The following is a 16,118-nucleotide window of genomic DNA, read 5'->3' on the forward strand; positions in this document are numbered from 1 at the left end:
CCGACAGCTCTGCACTACGACCGACCAACCGTACAGAGAAGGGGTGGCTCTACGCCTCTGTATTCGGGAGACAAAGAGGGGCTGGTCCTCACCGTCGGTTGTCTTGAGATTGATTTTCCGTGGTTTCCCATTCTCCTGCACTAGGACAGTTCCTAGTATAGGCCACGGCCGCCCAACCTCTCACCTTCTCCGATACAATTCTCCTGGCCAGAGAGACGGCGTCACCTTCTAGGCGGCCCGCCACCCCCCTCAGGGGAGGAATGAAAACATTTAGTGGTAATAGCTATTAAGATATCTATTAATTTTAAAATTTGTTTATGTAATATATTTTCAAGCACAAGCTTGAACTGAGCTGAAACTTTTAGAAGAGAATAGATTAGAATACTTCCGTCTCCTAGTTCTGAGTCGCCTGTAGAGATGGCTGAAAAATAACGTAGTAGTTACTTTGTCAAAGTTACATGACTGTCACTGTTACAGATGTAACGCGGACAAAAAATAACAGGTTACCGAGTAACGACAACAGAATAACGTACTAGTGAAAACAGTACCGGTAACTGGAAAGTGGCAACTGTCACTAGTAGCAGCTTACAGACACAGAATGTGACCTTCAGAGATTCAGATAGTACGCATGTCTTCCAAGTGAGAGCACTTTCGTAGGAGATCGCTTTAAGTGAAATACACTATAGTGTATAATATACTCTATCGTGTATTTGTTTAAGTTGCTGCTGTCATCTGGTAAGTAAAGTGCAAACTGTTAAGACATATTCAACTGCTCAGGGGTAATCGTTGACTCCGACATCGCTTGGGTTACCTACATTATAATATTATTAGTTTCACCCGTATAATTTTTCTTGTATAAATAAATTAGTGTGCTAACTTTCCATATTGATATTATAGATAACATAACATTACTTCATTTTAGTTAATCGATCCCCTTGTACCGGTTTGTGTCGAGGTTTGGTAGACAGATCATCATATTTTCTTGTCTTCTATCTTTGATCGGGATATTGTCAAGACACTATGTTGTCTTCTCATTTCATCCGATGTCTGCCTCTCGTTAACTTCAAACCAAACAGGAATGCGTGTTTTGTTGCACCGAATTTGAACAGTGCAGTGATGCGTGCGCGCATGTGCGAGTGAATGAATGGGACTTCGCAACACAGCTGTAAGGAGACAAGCTTGAAGCCGTGACGAATAAAAGGTAACGTTGGACGTTATTTTTAACTGTTACTTTTCACAATTACTTTCTTGTAGCAGTGACAGATGTGGCAGTTACGCAAAAATAACCGTTTGTTACACTTCTGGTCGCCTGGAACTGGGGATAAAATAATAATTTACTGCAAGTCTAATTATTAATTTATCTATTACTAAATCAAACATTACAATTGAGCCTAATTGCTATTCACAACCGATTTTTAAACTTTATTTTTTAAAAAGCTTCTTTGATAAAGGTGAAGGGGTGTTTTGAAGGCCAGCAGAAAACAAGTGGTAGTGTTCAAACGGTTAAGAACCACTGTTGTACAGTAATGTTCTCGTGCGTGCCCTTCCATGTACAGAGTATGAATGTGAAAAATAGTATCCCTTAATCTAATGTCAACGTTTAACGGAAAATGAAAATCCGCAGGCTGTTTCTAGTCATTTGACCGGGTCAGAAATGGAATGAATGAAACCCCCTATCTAGCGGCGAGGATAGGAACTGCACCGGCTGCGGAGGCCTGTCGCACTTCTCTGGGGCAATGATTAATGACAGACATATGAAATGAAATGATGTTGGAGAGTGTCGCTGGAATGAATGAAGGATGACAGGGAAAACCGGAGTACCCGGAGAAAAACCTGTCCCACCGCCGCTTTGTTCAGCACAAATCTCACATGGAGTGACCGGAATTTGAACCATGGTGCCGCCTGAACCACGGAAGTTCCTCAATGTTTAATATAAATAATATTTATTATTTTCTTACGTTGCACCATCACGACGATGTGAAAGCACGGCGATAGAACTGGGAAGCAAGCGGCCGTGGCCTTAGTTCAGCTACAACCTCGTGTGAAAATGCGAAACGACAGAAAACCATCTTCAGGGTTGCCGACAGTGGGATTCGAACCCACTATCTCCCGGATACAAGCTCACAGCCGCGTGCCCCTAATCGCACGGCCAACTCGCCCGGTGGTTAAGATTCTATGGACATATTAAAATAATACATCCAGAAAGACTGTAAAAGATTCCAGTCGATTTCTATGAAAACAGTAGTAAAGCGAAAACAGACATAATGAAGTGGATTGGCGAAATAAAAACCGATCTGAAACAGGCAGGAATTAGACCAGAAGAAACTGAGTAATCTTCAGATCCAAAATTCTCAAGTGGCACGTTGACGAAGAAGAAAGACCAAAGAAGACGACTGGAACAACCTGGTCTGAAGACAGAAAGGAAGTCCACGATAAAAGAATAAAAGCAATATGGACACCAAGGAAAGCAAATACACGCCTGCAAGTACTCAGCGTACTGCTGATGGTCTTATGCGCAAATGCATCATAATAATAACAGTTGTACGTACCTCTAACTAATTTTAGGGTTTTCGAAGAGCTTCGGTGCCAGACTTTAGTGTCATGACCTCAAGCGTGAAGGATGTTCCCCCTTCAGCGGGTGAATGTGGAGTTCCATCACCCACTATGAGGTAGGACATGATGAGCTGCCATTCTCGCCCATCCCTCCAATTTCGGTCACGCAAGGCCACTCGGCCATGGAAGAAACGAGCCACAATTTGTCATTGGGGAAACAATTGAACATTCTCACGGCCGTCACAATATCAGAAACGGAACTCAGCCACTTTGACAAGTGCTTTGCAGTGGGCCTCGGCTAACAGTGTTACTCTACACTCCCCTCTAGCAGAACAAGAAAGAATGTCGCCCATTAGACGACGAAATCCAGAACAGCGGACGAAGAGGAAATGGCAACTCGCTGTCCTTGACGGAGTAACGAATTATTGAATAGAATACTTCTACCCCCAGTTCTGAATAACGTCAAACTGGGCAGCGAGTAACCATTATTGTAAACCAAATTGTTTTTGATACATGGATGGTTTTCTTTATTACAATTAGTTTATCCGTTAAACATGAAAATTTAGCCTGATAACTATTTACACCCAATCTCTACATTGTAGTTTTTTTTAATTTATTTATTTATTTATTTATTTATTTATTTATTTATTTATTTATTTATTTATTTTTGGTCCAGATGTTAACAATGTTATATAGTCTAGAGCAGAGCTTCTCATCTATTATGAGATTGTACCCCTCACTTATGGCTAGAAGTTGAATATACCCCCACGAAATAGGCTACCTGGCTAATTAATAAGGCATTTGAACTTTTTTTTTTAATTGAGCCTCTACGGACTGCGTGTTAACAACCAATCTCATTTTCAGTGTCTGTGTCTTGTTCGTCTGCCGGCTTTGACATCCTGCCAGTGTCTCTTGAGCCCATTGATCAGCGCTTTCTTCCGCTCCTCCGTCTTCTGGGTTCTGTCTCCACCATAAAACTCTTTTTTTTTCTAATTGCTTTACGTCGCACCGACACAGAGAGGTCTTATGGCGACGATGGGACAGGAAAGTCCTAAGAATGGGAAGGAATCGGCCGTGGCCTTAATTAAGGTACAGCCCCAGCATTTGCCTGGTTTGAAAATGGGGAACAACGGAAAACCATTTTCAAGGCTGCCGACAGTGGGGTTCGAACTCACTTATCTCCCGGATGCGAGCTCACAGCTGCGTGCTCCTAACCGTACGGCCAACTCGCCCGGTCATAAAACTCTGATAGCTTTTTCACCATCCTTCTGAAACTAACCCTGCCTTTCATTTTATCCTCTCATCTCAACCATCTCAACTTAGATGCCTTCGGTTTTAGAAAATTCCAGATTTTCTTTGTGAGCTGGCCATTATTTATACGGAAGATGTGGTCATAAAAGAGCAATCTTCTTTTTCTAATTGTTGTTGTTATCGGTTCCATCTTGCTGTATACATCTTTATTGGATTTTAATCGAAGGAGGGATTGTGAAATTAAATACCTTTTTATAAAACATCACAAGAAATTTAAGAGTATATGTCGGTACCGATGACAATAAACTAACACAGTATACTCTGTTTATATGAAAGTTTCACAAAAAGGTAAATTTTAGCCTAAATATCAAATTAATAAGTAAGGACGAAAAATGTTCGATCATAATTCTAAAATTCAGACACCATCAACATTTTAATGCGATGTGTGTGCCTATATGGCGTGACAACGTTTTCTGATGTGTCGTAGTCCAGGTGAAACTTTAAAGTGAAGAGTGTCTCGCTATATACTGTACCTGCCGTATTTACGCGAATAATCCCCGCATATTTTTTAAAAAATTTGAGGCCCGAAATTGGGGTGCGGGTTTTATTTCCGTCAAGGTTGCCATGTAGTTTTCGATGTTGGGTGTTCAGTTATGCTTTGTGTAACCGCAGGTGGAAGAAAACTGGCCTTATATGTCATATTTAAGCGGCAAACAATTCGAACTTTTAATTCAAAACTACCTTTACATTTTAAAATTACTATTTTACAGAGTAATTTAAATTCGAATTTTCTCGGCGTCACGATAGAACGCGTCTTCCGGAACGTGCAGGGGTAGCTTTCCCCACTTTCACTCGCTTCGGTGTGACTACAGTGTGTTTCATAGTTGCTAAATTTGAGTTAAATCGTAATTCGTTTGCATTCAGCGTTTTAAAGAGCGCCACAACATCACGTAACGGGCAGTATGCGGAGAAGCAGAATCCACGAACACTGGCGATGCCGACATTTGGCAAAAAAGCGTGGCTGATAATTATAATCAGTTCGTACGCACCGAACAATATTGTCAATGCCGATGAAACTACATTTTTTTAAAATGCCGAGATCAACGGACTTATGGTTTTAAAGGAGATGGGGTCAATGTACTGTGTTGCATTGCAAACGGAAGCGAAAGACATCCTCCCCTCGTCATAGGAAAGTTCAATAAGCCACGAAGTTACGGTGCAAGTACAAGGCATCTAAAAATGCAAACATTACAGTAATCCAATAAATAAGGCACTTGCACAGGGGAGCCAATATAATTTGCCCTCGTCTTTGAATATTGTTTTTGTTCTTTTGTTGCATGAGGTTACGTTTGCCAGTGATTTATCCAAGTGCTTTATTTGAATAACGTAAATTCACCTTGTTGGATACATTTCGGAAATAGTCTTTCCATGGCATTTGAAAGGTTTAAACTGTGAATCAATGTTAATTGCTAGCATTAACGGCTCTTAGAATATTTCCTGACGTGGCAAGTGTTGGCATTTCTGAATTACAAGTTGGCAATTAATTCGAAATCACATTGTTGCGTCCCTACGACTTCGAATTAACGAGGTTTTATTGTATCGCAAAAGTAACAAAAGAGTTCGCAGGTGTGTCTGTTGAAAGTGTTTACGTTGCTCGTAAAGAATTATCCACCACTGGTCGTGTTACTATCCGAGTAAAAAGAGACCGCGTGTGAGAAGTGTCTTAGACGTGGAGTGCGACGAATTTGTAAGTAATTTAAGAGAGGATTCTAGTGATGCAAGAGGGAAAGAATTTTCCGATCTACAGCGAATCGATCCTATTGCAAGTTCAGATTAATGAAATATCTGTCACTTAAGAAGGCCTACTTGCTAATTTTTTTATCATCTCAGGTATGTTCAAGCAAAGTAGCTATATCCGTCATGTTCATATTTGCGTAAATACCACGCGGAGCTCGAAGAGTGGTATGAAATGTTTATTTATGCCTACGTTACTCTTTTGATGGAAGGAATTTTAGTTCATTCCATTTCTTTTTTCAGAATGGTCCTTCCTTAAGTTAGGGTGCGGGGATTATTCGGCGGCGGGGGTTATTCGCATAAATACGGTATTTAACTTTCTAGTTATTTACTTCCATATTTCAATTTTGTATTAACTTTCCCCTGAAGGTTGCTCGCGTACCCCTGGGGGCATGCGTACCACAGCTGAGAACCGCTGGTCTAGAACGACGTGTATTTTAGGCTTCCTAAGCTGAAGTAGTTCTTATATTATTTTATTCTATTTTGCCCCACTTTTTTTTTACTATACCAATAAATTTTGCTACCCTATTCAGTGCGATCCATTCTCTTTTTAAATAACTTTATAATTATTTAAAATTATTTCTCCCTTTCTATTTTTGCTTTGAAATCACTACCGAGGTATTTGGTCCTGAGTGAGTCTGTTTCCCTACACACTCTCAACAAATGTTCCTCTTCTAATATTTATCCACATAACAAACAACAATTATCTTCATGTTTCCCTCTTAGACTCTGATTCTTATAGATACCCGTTAGCCACAACGCCATATCTCGTAAGTCTTTCTTTACTGACACCATTTTGCTAACTTCACAGAATTCCCGTAATTTTCTTATCGTCCTACATTCCGACATAATCATCACTTACTGAATATATTTTACTCTAACAGTTACTTTCTTATTCAATTTCTTTTCTTCGTTTTGAATCTCTTTATTCCAGTAATCTCCCGTTCCTATTCTACCTAGCATCCTTTTCATCTTGCTCACCCGATAATCATCGTGTAGATGTTTCTTCTGACGTTGGTACGCTAAATGTAATATTTCCCTACCGTCTCCCCTCTTTAATCTTGACCAATATTCAAGTCCAAATTGTTCCATTGCAGACTTTCAGCATAATCTACCATTAAGACCAAGTCGTCAGCATAGGCCAAACTGTTCACTAGATTTCCACCTAACTGAATCCCTCCCTGTCAGTTTATAACTTTTAGTAGATGATCCATGTAAGCTATGAACCAAAACAGCGAAAGATTACAGCCTTGTCTAACAATTTTAAGTACCTTGAACCAAAAATTCATTCTACCAACAATTCTCACCGCAGCCCAATTTTCAACATAAATGCCTTTGATTGCTCTTAACAATCTCCCGTTAATCCCATTGAGTGAGAGGATTTTGGTCAGTTGGGGGGAGGTCACCCAGGTGGCCTCACCTGCTGTGCTGAACAGGGGCCTTGTGCGGGGATGGGAAGATCGGAAGGAAATTAGACAAGGAAGAGGGAAGAAAGAATCAATGGCCTTAAGCTAGGTACCATCCCGGCATTAGCCTGAAGGTGAAGTGGGGAACCGCGAAAAATCACTTCGAGGGTGGCTGAGGAGGAAATTGAACCTCTTCCGCCCTTCTACTCAGTTGACCTCTCGAGATTGACTGGACCCCGTTCCAGCCCTAGCACCACTTTTCAAATGTCATGGCAGAACCGGGAACCGAACCCGGGCCTCCGGGGGGGGGGGCAGCTAATCACACTAAACACTACACCACAGAGGGGGACACAATTAAATCGTATTGCCTGAAATATCGCACAGCAACTGCAGTCTTGGTAGGACCCGGGCAAACAATGGTTATTTCAGCTTACCAACCAACAGCATTTGCAGGTAGTCCGAGGTTGCAAAAAAAACTCCTCGGGTTAATTTTCTAGAGGCAAAAATGAATAATTGTTTGAAAAAAACTGTTGTTTTCGCATTTATATCTCATTTTTAATACAAATGTTGCAATTTCGCGTATTTCTCGCTAAAAAAATGAAAACATTCAAAAGTACAGACCTTTATAAGTATTTGCGCGAACTGCCTGTATTGCAGAAAACCAACCCATGAAGCCTTACTCACTAAATCTGTTCTAAAGTTATATCATATTTAGAAGGCGACATTTGCGAAGGTCAAGGTCACTTTCCTTCACCTTCGAACCTCTGTAACCTTGTAGTGGTCACGTCCACTCCCCGGCCTAGAGATGAGCTGGACTTTGAGGTATGACGTAAGAAGGATTTGGGTAAGATGAGAATGTTGTGTCTGGAGGTGGGGCGGAATAATCTCTTGGGTTGGGGATTCTTGACAGAGGCGATAATGCAAAGGGATGGGGAAAGTGGAGGGGGTGAACGTTTGACGGAAAGTTGAGGACGCGTCCTCTTGTCTTTTTTCTTGTCATTCCCATTTTTCTACTTTCTATTTCTTTCCTTATTCATTCCTTCATGTATTTTTAATGTGTACTGTGGTAACACACAGAGGGGACTTAACATACTTGTATGAACATTTTCCCCCCTTAACAGCAATGACTGAAGATTTTTCCTCCGTGGTTTCTCATCTTTCCAACAGGCAAATGCTGGGGCTGTACCCTAATGAAGGGCACGGTCGCTTCCTTCCCACTCCTAGCCATTTCCTATCCCATAAGACCTATCTGTGTCAGTGCGACGTAAAGCAACCTGTACTTTCTTCTTTCCGATGAGGCCTGCTAAGGACCACGTGCCAATTTCAGTTCTTCATACTTTGTTGTTTTCTCTTCTCTTCCTTCCAATACTCTTTCATCCTTTCACTATGCTGATCTTTCTGTCCTTGGACCACTTCGTACCAGGTTTGTTGTTCAATCTTCCTTGGAATACTTCCATGCTTACTACCCTCTTTCTAAAAATCTCTCTGTCCATAATTTCTTCTTCTCTTATATTAATTCATTCTAAATCTTTCTTTACTTCTTGAATCCAGATAGTTGTTGTCTGTTTGTCCCAAAAATACTTGAAAATCCTTTTTATTAATCTGGAGTCATCAATTTCGTAAATATGTCCAAAAAATTGCAATCTCCTTTTTCTTATGGTTTCTGTTATGTTTTCTATGTTCCTGTATATTTCATCATTAGATTTTAACTTCTATACTTCTGTTGTTTTCACAGGCCCTAAGATTTTTCTCATGATTCTCCTTTCTAGTACCTCAAGTTTATCTAATCTAGACATCTGTTATTTCTTTTTTACCTTCTTCTGCTTCTTCCTGACCTTTCTTCCTGTTGAATTTCACATTAAATGAGAATTAAGCTTAGTTTTATGGCTGGGTGCCCTACCTGACGCCAACCCTGTGCTGAGGGAATTATTCAGCGTTTTGTGTTTCTGCGGTGGTTGGTCATGTGAAATGTTTTGTGCGTGTGGAAATGACTGAATGAAGACAAACACAAACAACCAACCTTCGTACCAGAGGAAATAATCAGACGCGGCTAAAATTGCTGGCCTGGCTGGGAATCGAACCTAGAGCACTCTGAAACGAAGGCAGCTGCACTGACGACTCAGCTAAAGAGTCGAGCATTTCTTTTTTCATATCTGCTTTATTATGTAACAATTTGATGAATACTAATAAATAATTTCTTGAATATCATAAAATATATCATAAATAAAAATATATAAAAACTTAATAAAAATTGATCGAAATGTCCGTAGTATGGGCGCCAGAGTTCACCAGAATGGACCCCTCGAATTTTGATAGAGCATGATAAACTTTATATCCCAGGGCGTGTACATAATGCTGCGTACTAATACATCTGCTGCAGGCCTTACCTAACCTCCTGAAAACGACTAAATAGGTAGGAACTGCACATAGGTTCATCAATAACTCCACTGATTCTAAAATAGCTAACGATATTCTTAACAAAATCCGTGCATGAGCACCTCATCAACACACAACATTATACATATAATACACACATAAAATATTGCTGGAAGACTCCATATTTACAACAACAACAATGAAAACAGTGGGAAAACGAAAGAGAGAACTAAACTACCATTTGTAGATAGTTCGATGAACAATGTACATATATGTAGATAAATACCCTTCACTGTCTCTGTATCAATACTACTTGCCGATTCTCATAATCGGCAGTTATCACATCACACAGATACTGTACCTTGTAATACTGTGTTCACATATTTTAACACTTGTTGTAAAGATATATACATTTGAGCAACACACGCCTGTCGATCCTCAACATAAATTATGGTAAGTCTGAGATAGCTTTCACCAACATATAATGCCAGACCTCCACAAGTACTACAACACTTAATGCGTACGCTCTCCGCAATTTGTTGATCAGCCACTTTCCACAAACATAACAAGACTACGTTCCGCGAACGTTTGAAGTCCAGTCCATTGTAGCCGTGTCACTCGAATACCGTATATCAGCACTACTTCCTTCTCGTACAGTGCGTCAGTACTCCTTCTTGTCTGTACCGAGTCAGGTTCTTGCCGTTTGATCAACCTTTATAGGCATCAGCATTCCCCTTCCTCTCACATAATACGTCTGGATTGGTCCTTGCCAGCCAATCATGAGTGATCCTATAGTCAAGACCATGCCCTGAACTTCTTCATGCTCCCAAGACATAAACAAACGCTGGGGTATATCACATGAGTCATAGAACTTTCCTAGTACAACAACATCAACAAACACATCTCATCAGACACTGGGATGTCCGCATGAGTCATACGAATTACTAGAGTCCAAGATAGCAATGTTTTTCCACTCATGCAAAACAAATTACTCATACTACATATATGGTTACCTTCCAGCTTACAAAGGTTAATGACAAAATATACAAATGAAATACTGATAATAATAATAATAATAATAATAATAATAATAATAATAATAATAATAATAATAATAATAATAATAAATCGAATACTGACAATAATATCTCTAACTTCTACATACAGTACGAGGGTGTGATATATGTACTATCACAATTCTTCTTCTTCTTGCGTTTCAATTGTTCCTCCTTAGTTGTTCTTTCCTTTTCTTCCAGTATTCTTTCATTGTTTCACTGTGTTTCTTTTTCCTGTCTTCAGTCCACTGTGTGCCTGTTTTCTTTTCCTTCCTCCCTTGGAATCCTTACATTTGTAAGACTTTCTTCCTAAAAATATTTCTTTCCAATAATTCTTCTTCTCGTATGTTGTTCCTTTCCAGGTCTTTCTTGACTTCTTGAATCCAGGTGGTAGTTGATTTCTTTATTATTATTATTATTATTATTATTATTATTATTATTATTATTATTATTATTATTCATTCTTTTAGTTGGATGTGATCGTATGAAGATCATTTTAATAATTTTGAAGATAATCAAGATATATAGGATGGTGTGAGCGTTAGAGCGTTGGTCATACTGATAAGTAATTTGAAAAAATTACGTCGATATCTCGCGCCGTTTTCATTTCATCAGCTGCCGATCAGATTGCTTCGCAGGCGAATTTAAATAGGCTTTATGAGGCGATGTTGCTAAATCTTCACGTGGCTTGGTAAGCCCTGAGGGACCCATGCCGAGAATTGAGCATCAAACACTAACACACCGTGGGTTACAGCCAATGCTATGCGGCTAGCCTATCAGTAAGGAGCTCCTTGTTCAAGTCTCTCCCCTGGAGGAGTTTTTTTTTTTAAATTTATTTAAATGACCTTTGTTGGTACAACATTTGGTCATCCTCAAAAATGAAAATCAGATTGTCATAGTCTTCAAGTAGAGAACACGACACTTAATCTCTCTTCCGGAAGAAGAGGGGGAGAACAAACAAAACACAAAACAAAACAAAACACAATACAAAACACTACACAACTCTGGCAGAGTTTATTTCTTCTATTGGCGCTCTCAAGCCAGTCGTAAGCCACTTGCGGATTTAGCAACATCGCCTCGCAAAGCCCATATGAAGTCGCCCACGAGACAATCTGATTGGCTAACATCAGCAGCTGATAAAATCAAAACGGCTTGAAATATCTAATTATATTTTTCCAATTTCTTATCAGTATGGTCCGCCTGTGTTAGCCATGACATTTTAAAAATGGAACGGGGTCCTCTCAGCCTCGGGAGATCAACTGAGTAGAGGTGGGTTCGATTCCCACCTTAGCCATCCTCGAAGTGGTTTTCCGTGCTTTCCCACTTCTCTTCCATGCAAGTGCCGGGATGGTACCTAACTTAAGGTCGCGGCCGCTCCCTTCCCTCTTCCTTGCCTGTCCCTTCCAACCTTCCCATCTCTCACAAGACCCCTGTTCAGCATAGCAGGTGAGGCCGCCTTGGCGAAGTACTGGTCCTCTTCACCAGTTATATCCTCTGACCAAAAACCACCAGCTCCAGGACACTGCACTTGAGGCGGTAGAGGTGGGATCCCTCGTTGAGTCTGAGGGAAAAGCCAACCCTGGAGGGGTAAACAGATTAAGAAAAAAAGATTTATCAGTATGACCAACCTTCTAACACTCATATACCCGATTCACGTTGTTTCCGACCACCTGCATTTTCACACTGCGCAAATGCTGCGGTTTTTCTTAACTTGAATAATTTGTTTCAAAAACAGTGCATCTGTAATCACGAAAATATTAGTAACCCATAGGACGTCAAAATGTGGAAAACTGCTTCTTCTAAAAGGCCGCATAGCTTTATTCGTAGACTTTGTCTTGTCTGTCCCATCGTCGCCATAACATCTGTCTGTGTCGGTAGGAGGCAAAATCAATAACAAAAGAAAAATAAACCACTTTTCCCTTTGCGAAAATCAAATGTTCATAAATATATCTCTCAGTCATGGCCGTCCATCAACGGCTGCTTATTTCAGATGACAACCAGCCACAAGACATGGCCTGCACTGTTGCCAGGTAACAATACCTTACATCACAGCCTGCACGGTTGCTAGGTAACATACCTTATATCACAGCCTGCACGGTTGCTAGGTAACATACCTTACATCACAGCCTGCACGGTTGCTAGGTAACATACCTTACATCACAGCCTGCACGGTTGCTAGGTAACATACCTTACATCACAGCCTGCACGGTTGCTAGGTAACAGAACCTTACATCACAGCCTGCACGGTTGCCAGGTAACATACCTTACATCACAGCCTGCACGGTTGCTAGGTAATACAGGCTATTTATGTAAAAACTCTTGATGTGAGAAGAAAGAAATGTCGCACGTGGAAGAATTTCATATGATGGCTGACCTAAGATCAGTTTACACTATGAAAGTGTTAGGAACTATGTCAAGCATATGTCTACACAGAACACTCAATAGCCATTACAATATAAACTGGTTGTGCAAGACGTTCAAGATGTAATGAGTCTGAGTAAATAGAGATAGTATTTCGTTAAGGCCTTGCGTAAATTATCAAGTTATTCACTCTTAACTGTTTGGCAATTCGAAATGTATACGTTAGGTAACCTGTAGTAAGGAGAATTGATGAGGTATCTTCCAGCTCTACAGATACTAAATGTCATGTTATATCAGTGTGTGTTTGGGGAAGAGAGTGTTTGATGATGTAACTGGATAAAAAGAATACAAATACGATTGAAACAGTCAGTTAACCGTGATATTTTCTAACACATCCAGAACTAGTTTCTTGTGGTTTAATGGATTTCTCCGTTTCTTCTCTTTGTAATATAGTGACATAGTCCTGGTAGAAGACGAGGACGATTAAATGATGAACGATTTACAAGGCTGACTGAACATATTCCAAGTAAGTCAGCCTGAACAGCTTCAATTTAATGAGAAAATTTAATATTATACAATACACTGTGAATATTCAAAGTAGATACACAGTGGTGATTCTAGGGTATATATTTTGGGTGGGCCAATTGTAATTTGATGTTGAGTCGTCCTATTTTTAAGATTTCCACGTTAGTTTGAAACTTAAAGTTGTTTACATGCTCATTTTCGTCAAACTCAAAAGCAGCATTCGAAATTCCATGTATATATTGGTCAGAGGGGCGAAAAGTGAGGTTGTCCTCTCAGTTTTAATTGGTATCGAAGGGGCGAACTTTTCTTACCAAACAAAGTATGGGTTCCCACACTACGAAAAACGTAAAATTAATCAGTTTGTGCCGGACGTTGAAGGGCCAATGGGGCCGGAAAGGTTTCAGATTGTGAGTCTTGGGGAGATCTATCAAACTAAAAAAAAAACAAATTTTGAAAATCTCTTCCGGCCTAAATGCAGTTCCGGAAAACACAGCCTAAAATCACCTGTTTCTTTATTCCCTCTCTTTTATTTACGTCGTAGTAAAATTTACTCACTCACTCACTCACTCACCCTTCCTTCCTTCCTTCCTTCCTTCCTTCCTTCCTTCCTTCTGTAACGTGTTCCTTGGTGCGATACCCTCAGGCGTTTTTTTTTTTTTAATGTCCACACCGAGTGTAGTTATAAGGGCTTAAGTGAAACTCTGCATTGACTCACATTAGCGCTCGTAGTGGTAGAAAAAGGCAAACTGCTAATCTTATCGACCGGATAACGATGATTAAGAAAAGGACTGTAATACTGTATTATATTTTATTTACCTCGAATTCGTAGCTCTTATTCCTGGGATGTTTTCAACATTGAGTTGCTTGCCTCAAGGGTGGAACAGCGGATTTATTTTCCTTCTTGTTTAATCTCGCTTTAACACATTGAAGGTTTTCCGTGGTGGAAGGATGGGAAAGGGATAGGACTGAGAAGGTCATGGCCGTGCCCTTAATTAAGGTACATTCCCAGCGTTATCTGGTGTGAAAATGGGAAACCACGGAAAAATCTTCAGGGCTGTCGATGTTGAGATTCGAACCGAAGAGCTCACATCTGTGTGACTCTAACCACGCGGCCAACTCGCTCGGTCGAAAGTACCGTACGTCCTGGGGATCACTGTAAGTATCTACGTGTTAATAATAAGGCAAGATCTTCACTGAGATAATCACACAAACGGGATTGTAAATAAAGGTTACAGGTTACAAGGGTATTTGAGGGTTATAGTAAGGATGGAAAGGGCAGACATGTAGTATGGTACTAGCATACATCTATGCATCCCTCGCAAGGATTACTTTATTCGATAATTGGAAAATTTTCAAAGAAAGCAGCATGATTTGTATTGGGTGATTTCCGACAAAAGAGTAGCGTTACGAAAATATTGTAAACTTTGGGCTGGAAAGACTTGGGAGAGAGGAGACGACCTGCTCGACTAAGTGGAATGTTCCGATCTGAGAGATGGCGTGGAATGACATCAGTAGACGAATAAATTGGAGTGGTGTCTTTAAAAGTAGAAAAAAATTACAATATGAAGATAAAGTTGGAATTGAAGAGGAAAAATTGGGTCCAATATTCATTTAGAGGAATAGAAATTAGGGATTGGAATAATTTATCAAGGGATATGTTCGATAAGTTTCCAACTCCGTTGATGGTTTTCTGTCACAAACGTCAGTTGAGGAGCTTAAGTAGGTGGAAACTGTAGCGACATTTGCCTGGAAGTGAAATAGAGACCCACAGAAAACCATTCTCAGGACAGCCGGTGATGTGGAGTTCGAACCCACTAATGCAGAGCTTCGCTTCATAACGTAACGCCCTAAGTCTCGTGGCTATTCCACTCGTTAATTTTATTTTCAAGCTGTTTTACGTTGTACGGACACAGAGAGGTCTTATGGTGACGATGGAACAGGAAAGCTCTAAGGGTTGTAAGGAAGCTGCCGTGGCATTATTTAAGGTACAGAACCAGCATTTTCCTGGTGTGAAAATGGTAAACCACGGTAAACCATCTTCAGGGCTGCCGACAGTGGGGTTCGAACCCACTATCTCCCGATTACTGGATCCTGACCGCGCTTAAGCGACTGCATCTATTGAGCTCGATTATTATAATAATGTCCACCTCCGTAGCGCCCGGTTAGTGTTATTAGCTGCCGTCCTCGGGGGCCCGGCTTTGATTCCCGGTACTGCCAGAATTTTTTGGTAGGGGCTTTACGTCGCAAAGCCAGAAATTTAAGAATGGCAGGTGGGCTGGTGTGTGATTGAAATGGTACGTGCAGCTCAGCTCCATTGGCGGTGTGCCTGAAAAGAGCTGCACCACCTCAAGTCCTCCGGCTCTGTGGCTAAATGGTTAGCGCGCTGGCCTTTGGTCACAGGGGTCCCAGGTTCGATTCCTGCCGGGTGGTAGATTTTAACCTTAAGTGGTTAATTCCAGTGGCCCGGGGGCTGGGTGTTCATGCTGTCCCCAACATCCCTGCAACTCACACATCACACATAACACTATCGTCTACCACAATAACACGCAGTTACCTACACCTGGCAGATGCCGCCCTCCCTCATCGGAGGGTCTGCCTTACAAGGGCTGCACCCGGCTAGAAATAGCCACAAGACAGTATTATTATTATTACAATAATAACAATAATAACAATAAACATTAACTTTTCTCCTTCCATAAACTTTAAAATCAGGTCTGAATGGGCAACACTAGAAAGAATAATGGTCGTCATTATCTCAGGTTTGGCACAAGAGCTTGAGCTAAACAAACAGGGGCAT

The 16,118-nt window shown here is 40.6% G+C and overlaps 1 protein-coding gene across 1 annotated transcript in view; it reads left to right on the forward strand.

Moving 5' to 3' along the window:
* Positions 1–711: 711 nt before the first annotated feature.
* Ldsdh1 (Lipid droplet subset dehydrogenase 1) overlaps positions 712–16,118 on the forward strand; it is a 132,938-nt gene continuing 117,531 nt past the window's right edge. The window contains exon 1 of the mRNA XM_067152747.2: positions 712–735. The gene's annotated coding sequence lies outside the window, so the exon portion shown is untranslated. The remainder of the gene's footprint in view (positions 736–16,118) is intronic.

The sequence above is a fragment of the Anabrus simplex genome, chromosome 8 (assembly GCF_040414725.1).
Source record: "Anabrus simplex isolate iqAnaSimp1 chromosome 8, ASM4041472v1, whole genome shotgun sequence".
Taxonomy (NCBI): Eukaryota; Metazoa; Arthropoda; class Insecta; order Orthoptera; family Tettigoniidae; genus Anabrus; species Anabrus simplex.